At 44.5% G+C, this 6,000-nt stretch overlaps 3 non-coding genes across 3 annotated transcripts; 1 reads left to right on the plus strand and 2 right to left on the minus strand.

Moving 5' to 3' along the window:
- Positions 1 to 4,109: 4,109 nt before the first annotated feature.
- TRNAW-CCA (transfer RNA tryptophan (anticodon CCA)) lies at positions 4,110 to 4,181 on the minus strand. Its single transcript has one exon. It is a non-coding gene; the product is annotated as a tRNA-Trp (tRNA).
- A 450-nt stretch (positions 4,182 to 4,631) lies between these two features.
- Positions 4,632 to 4,703, plus strand: TRNAD-GUC (transfer RNA aspartic acid (anticodon GUC)). Its single transcript has one exon. It is a non-coding gene; the product is annotated as a tRNA-Asp (tRNA).
- Positions 4,704 to 4,810: 107 nt separating this feature from the next.
- On the minus strand, positions 4,811 to 4,882 carry TRNAD-GUC (transfer RNA aspartic acid (anticodon GUC)). The gene has a single exon. It is a non-coding gene; the product is annotated as a tRNA-Asp (tRNA).
- Between the last annotated feature and the right edge of the window lie 1,118 nt (positions 4,883 to 6,000).

Here is a 6,000-nt window from a genome sequence, read left to right on the forward strand (position 1 = left end):
TAAAACTGTCCTTTATTGGTTCTACACTTGTTACTGTCGCATTTTGGGACCAACAGGCATCTTCCAGGCAAGGCAAAGACAGGGAAAGTAGCATAAGAAAGCACCTAAATGTGCAAACACATGATAATTGACACTGGAACCTGCAGGTGTCACCACAATTAGACCTTAGTACACCTGCACCTTTATTGTTTGTTCTGTTTGAAGGAAAAAGGAAGTCACGTTTTGTAGCACAAGGCAGCAGTCAAAGGGATGAAGGGAACCAGTTCATTATGAATGAGCTCAAAAAATCTTTCTAATGTTGTTACAGTGTGGGGGGAAAACCCACAAATATGAAGTCTCTGGTCCCTATGCCTATTCAATAATTTGCTGTGTAAAGGTTGGAGCATGGAACTGTTGTTTTACCATGCCTTCTGTGAAGCTTTCCAGTACTTGAATGTTTACCCCTAACTGCAAGTTCTGGTTTTTGAAGACCAGAATACCTGCCTCTACCTGAGAAACAGGTAGTTACAGTTTCCTACTTGTCAGTATAAATGCTGACAAAAGCAAAGTTTAGGAAAAAATGTGAAAATGTTGTGAGAATACGGCCATTTCCGGTGGTTAAAAAAAAGTGCTTTAAGCTTGCCTAAAAATTTGAAATATGCTGAAAGGAGAAGCCAAAAATCCTTCCTTTGTAGGACCCTCCCAAATGTCTGGAATTTCTTAGTTTTCCTGAGCATGAGAAAGAGATTTTTCAAGCATACATTCATCTTTGACATGAAAACACTGAATGCCTTTTAAACTGTCTCAGATTTCTGGCTTGAGTTTCCCTAAGTTTGTGATTTCTAACCTCTAATGCCAACCATAAAAATAAGACAAATGGTTTATGTTGCAGTATGCTGAAAAAATGATTTTTCTATAAATGTGCTTTCAAAAAAGTAACCTAGATTAAGTGGAGGGTCTGGAAAATGGCCTATAATGAAGTATAGATGAATAATTTGCATTCATTTGTAACATTTGTCTCACAACAGATAACATAACGACTATAAATTCATAGCAAAGGCATTAAAGCAAGAGTTACAGACATGCTCTTGTCTTAGACTGAGCTGACAAGGAAATGTAAAAAAGCTGTATGAAGTATTAATTCAGTCTTGGCAGGTTTCACTATAAAAATGATATTCCCTTTGAGAAATGCAATAGAAACTGGAAAGCTTTACTAGAAATAAAATAAGCAGTTGTCTAATCATTATAGCATAGAATAACTATACTTTCTAGAATCAATTATTTCTTTTTCACAATCTTGATTAATTTAGAAAAATTAGGTGGCTTTTTAATAACTCTAGTTTTCTCATTAGAATTGTCTGGTTTTGAAGTAGAAAGGGAAAAGTGATAAGAAAGAAAGCATGCCTTAGTATAATGGAGCATCTTGCTTCTAGAGCAGTTCCAGAGCTGGCAGCCACTGGGAACGCTGCTCTGCCAGTGTCACCTGAAACAGTGAACACACACGTGAATAAAGGGATGCCCAGCACTGTATGGCTGTGCCCAGGCAAGGAAAGAAATTTGTACAACTGCATTAAAACCTCTTACTGCTGATCCTATGATAATCAAAGGCCTATACCAACAAGGATTAAAAACAGAAGTGTCAGCTCCTGTTTAAGTATGCTGGCATACTTAATGAAATGGACAGTTTTCAGGATGATTTTCTACACTGAATAATTTCCAAACCAGAATTATTAGGATATTTATTTCCGTCAAACACATACAATAGTTATATTTACCATATATAGGCTATTACTTCAGCTCCACTGTTTTTTGAGGCTTAAGTGGATTTTAGTTTTTGTCTATATTTAGCTAGTAACATTTCCATATGAAAAAATAACCGTGTTAAGAGAACAGTCAGGTTACAAAATGCAGTATTTTAAAGTCAGGAAGAGACAAAAAGCACAGAAGCACATGGGCTATTGAAATGCTGGTGAGAGACAAATACCCCCTGGCATCCTTGGATGCCTCAGAATTAATGGAGTCAACCTGACAAAACATCTGTAAGGTCAAAGGGAACTATTATTTCCACTTCACCAATAGGAAATTGAGTGGGAGAGTTTGTAGGTAGCTAAGGCACATTTAGTTCTTTCATTTAGTTTTGAAACATCACTAAATGATTTTGATGTAGGGATAGTGACCTCTCCTCCCAAAACACAGCTGACAAAATCTTGAACTGAACCACTAGTGTTTGTGGTTGCTGCCAAAGGGGATGATCCTGCTCTATCCTGTCCCAGGCCATGTGCTCCTGGTGCTTTTCCTGTGTTGGATCTAGGAGTTGTGCCACCAGATTCTCATGCTGAGCTGGCAGCTGCTGCAATGGCATTGCAAGATGTGATCCAAGTGTAAGGAGGGAAATGCACAGGCAGGGATGGGCAGGGCAGAGCGAGATGGACTGTTTTGTGACAACCTGCACATGTCAGGTATACTAGTGCAAACCACACTCTGAAAACTTTGACTCCTATAAGCAGATATTACCCTTACTGCAAGCCAGAGATATTGTCTGGCAACAATCTGGAATGTTTAGAGCAGGGCACCTGCTTTGGCAGAAGTACAGGAATGCAAACAGATTGCTGCCACTTCTTACATCCAGCTCTCTGGTGGGTGGTGAGGCTGAGAGATAAGGTACTGTGTTGGACCAGGGAAACATCTAACAGATGATGCATCTCATACAAAATGCATCCATCTAACAGATTGTGCATTAAAGAAGAAAAGGACTAACCACATTAAGTGGAATTCCTGTCAGCACAACATGTGAGGCAATCTTCCTTGTCCATTCAGACCTGGTAAAATCTGAGTCAGCTGAAATATTGTGACCAGTTCTGAGCGCTTAAAAATGCAGCTGGTTTGGAAAGGCTCCAGAGGCAAGCGATAAAATAATCAGAGGTCCAGAAACATAGTCTGTTATGCTGGAACGTCTATAGAGTGGCATAACAAATTTCAAATATGTAAGAAGTACCTATAAAAAGGAAGTGAGAAACTGTTCTCCAGTGCAATGACATGAGGGCTGGATTTAAGTCAAGGTAAAAGAGACATCAGGGTTAAACTACATATGCTAATTTTGTAATTGTAAGAAGAGCAAAGTACTGCAACAGATCACTTAAGGAAGATCCAGAATTTCTGTATTTAAAAGGTTTTAAGGGTATATAGAACAAACAATAGCCTGTAAAAGCCAATGTATTTGGTTTAATAACCCCACATAATTTGTTGAGTCTGCTGAGTATGATTTCCAAGACTTCTGTATTCATTTTCTTCTGTGGTTTACAACACTAGTAATCAGTCTTACAAAATGAGAATTGTATCTTTGGCATTCTCTCTCAATTGAGGCCCTTGACAAACAATTGTTTTCCTCCCATTTAAATTTCATCAAGTGTCAAACTTTCCAATCCATCTAAATCACTAAAGTAAGACTTGCTATCTCATGTCTAAGTCAAAGCTAAGTCCCCTCTGTGCCTTTCTGCCATGGGTACCTGTCAATCTCAGCATGTGGAAATAGCTACTCTGAGAAAGCTCTTCTGTTCTGCAGCCTACCCCCATCACCCTCGAGAGTTCCCCCCACCGGCACCCTGGTCCCCTCTCTCTCCCTGTCAGGGTTTCACTCTTCTGTGGGGTTCTCAAGATCTCTCTGAACTCTTGGCTCCATCAGACCATTTGCTGCTTCTGCCTTTACTTTTACTTCTTGTTATGTGAATTTCTGTGCTGAAAACATGGTGTCTCCATTTTTGGGGCCTCTGTCCCCTTTAAAATTGAAAGTTACTCTTTTAATGCAACTTTCTGAAGTTTTCTCATCATTTCCACAGAGTCGGCTGCCTTAATAAAGTAAACCTTTGACACGTTCTTTTGTGTTTAAGCGTGTAATCCAACAGTCCAATACACACAAAGGCCATAAACAAAACAATTACAATTTTATCCAATGGGATCTTGCCTTGACCCTCGTTTTATCCTCTGTGTCGCGCTGCCCTCTCAGCCTCAAGCAAAAGAGGAGACCTTAAGCTGTAGGGGAAAACATTAAAAAACACCAACCAACAATAACGTTCCTCGGTTTCAGGCACGAGGAAGGCGGTAAAAGCCGACAAAAAACGGAAAAAACCGAATGACCCCGACGTGATTCGAACACGCAGCCTTCTGATCTGGAGTCAGACGCGCTACCGTTGCGCCACGAGGTCTTGCTGAGCGATGGCAATCAGAGCCTTACAACTCGGCCGCCAGGGCCGCCGGCAGTGCAGCCCCTTTGCCGGAGGGGCAGGGCAGGGGCGGGTTGGGCCGACGCGGCCCCAGACCCTGCCCGTCCGCCGCCGCACCCCTGCGCCGGCCCCTCTGCTTCGGCACTGCTCCGTTACCGCCTTCCCGCGCAAGCACGCCACCTCTCCCCACCCACACCCCCACTAGTGGTCCGCAGCAGCAAGGGCCTTCCGCCCCCGCTCTCTGGTGGTGCCGAGCTCGCCTCCCGCGCCGTTGCCCCCCCTACGCAGGCTCGTGGGTCCATGCTCCCGCTGCCGGAGGTCGCCCCTGCTGTCCCTCCGCCCACAGCACAGCATTGATAATCCACCAGCAGGGACGTGGTTGTGCGGACTTACTGCTAAAACCAGTTCTGCAGCCGCTCCATGTAAGGCAGTTCCTCGTTAGTATAGTGGTGAGTATCCCCGCCTGTCACGCGGGAGACCGGGGTTCGATTCCCCGACGGGGAGGCCGCACAGTGTATTTTTTCTGCCGGCGGGCGGCGCCTTTTGCTGCCCGCGTCATAAAAATGTCTCGCGCGGGGCGGGGCAGTAAAAAGAATCGCGCGAGCGCAGCTCTCCCCGTCGGGGAATCGAACCCCGGTCTCCCGCGTGACAGGCGGGGATACTCACCGCTATACTAACGAGGAGTTGGGGTTTACGCCTCCCCCCCACCGGGGCGGCTCCCGCTCGGCCCGGGGCGCGGGTGGGGCTGGGGGGGAGCGGGACAGGTACAGCTCACGGGGACAGGGACAGCTCCGCACACACCCGCCCCGCTGCGGCCCCGCCGCGCAGCCGCACGCGGAGCTGCGGGCACGGATCGCTGGAAATTGCCGCGGGCGGGAAGTGCCCGGCTGGAGGCGGGGGGAGCGGAGCAGCGCCGGCAGCTCGGGTGTCTTTGCGTTTGTAGTTCTGCATCTCGTTCACGCAGAGTTTCTTTTTACGGGAACCTGAGAAGTGCTGGAGTCAGCAGTCCTTGAGGTGAAGGAACCGGAGCACCTGCTCCTTACCTACCTAAAAAAGGAACGAGGGAAATGGAAACCAGCTACTTTGAGATTTGAGAGTAAAAGGCAGAAGGACATGGGCTGACCATCTGGCTTGATGCTGACCCGGTCAGCAGAAACATGGTTGTAATTTTGTATGACAGTGACATTAGACAAGGAACTATATTTACTTTGCTGACTTCTGAGATGAAGAATTAACACCACATAATAAACAAGCGATTGGAACAAGTAGTGTTCTCTTTTGATGGCCCACTACTGCTAGTATTAGCATAAATGAACCCCAGCTTAGCTTTTTCAGATAATCATAGCTAAAGAGCAAACAGCTTCCTTTATGAAGACTTCTAAATATAAGTGACCTGTAAATAATGCATTTCTGGGAATTTAAACTAATTTAAATGTTTCAATGTGTTTCTCAGTGGATGCAACAGATTTAAATTTTGTCCTGGAAAGTGAAAAATAACAACCACAGTCTCATAACAATTTCAAGACTTCAGATATATTGTAATGAGACATATTGTAGGGCTATGATCTGGTGATAGGCTTTAAACCTCCCAGAGCAGGATCAAAACCAGTGTTTCCAGGCTGGTCTGCACTTGCTGTGCATGTTCAAATTTTATTCAAAAGATGTTAATTGTTTGCTTGAAGCTGAGAGACTTTCTGGTGGATCAAACGTTGCCTGTTTGCATTTTATAGGATCACACACATATGGTTTAGATCTTTTTGCCTGCAATTTCTCACTTCCTTCTGTTCATTAACCCTTGTGG

The sequence above is a fragment of the Agelaius phoeniceus genome, chromosome 5 (genome assembly GCF_051311805.1).
Source record: "Agelaius phoeniceus isolate bAgePho1 chromosome 5, bAgePho1.hap1, whole genome shotgun sequence".
Classification (NCBI taxonomy): Eukaryota; Metazoa; Chordata; class Aves; order Passeriformes; family Icteridae; genus Agelaius; species Agelaius phoeniceus.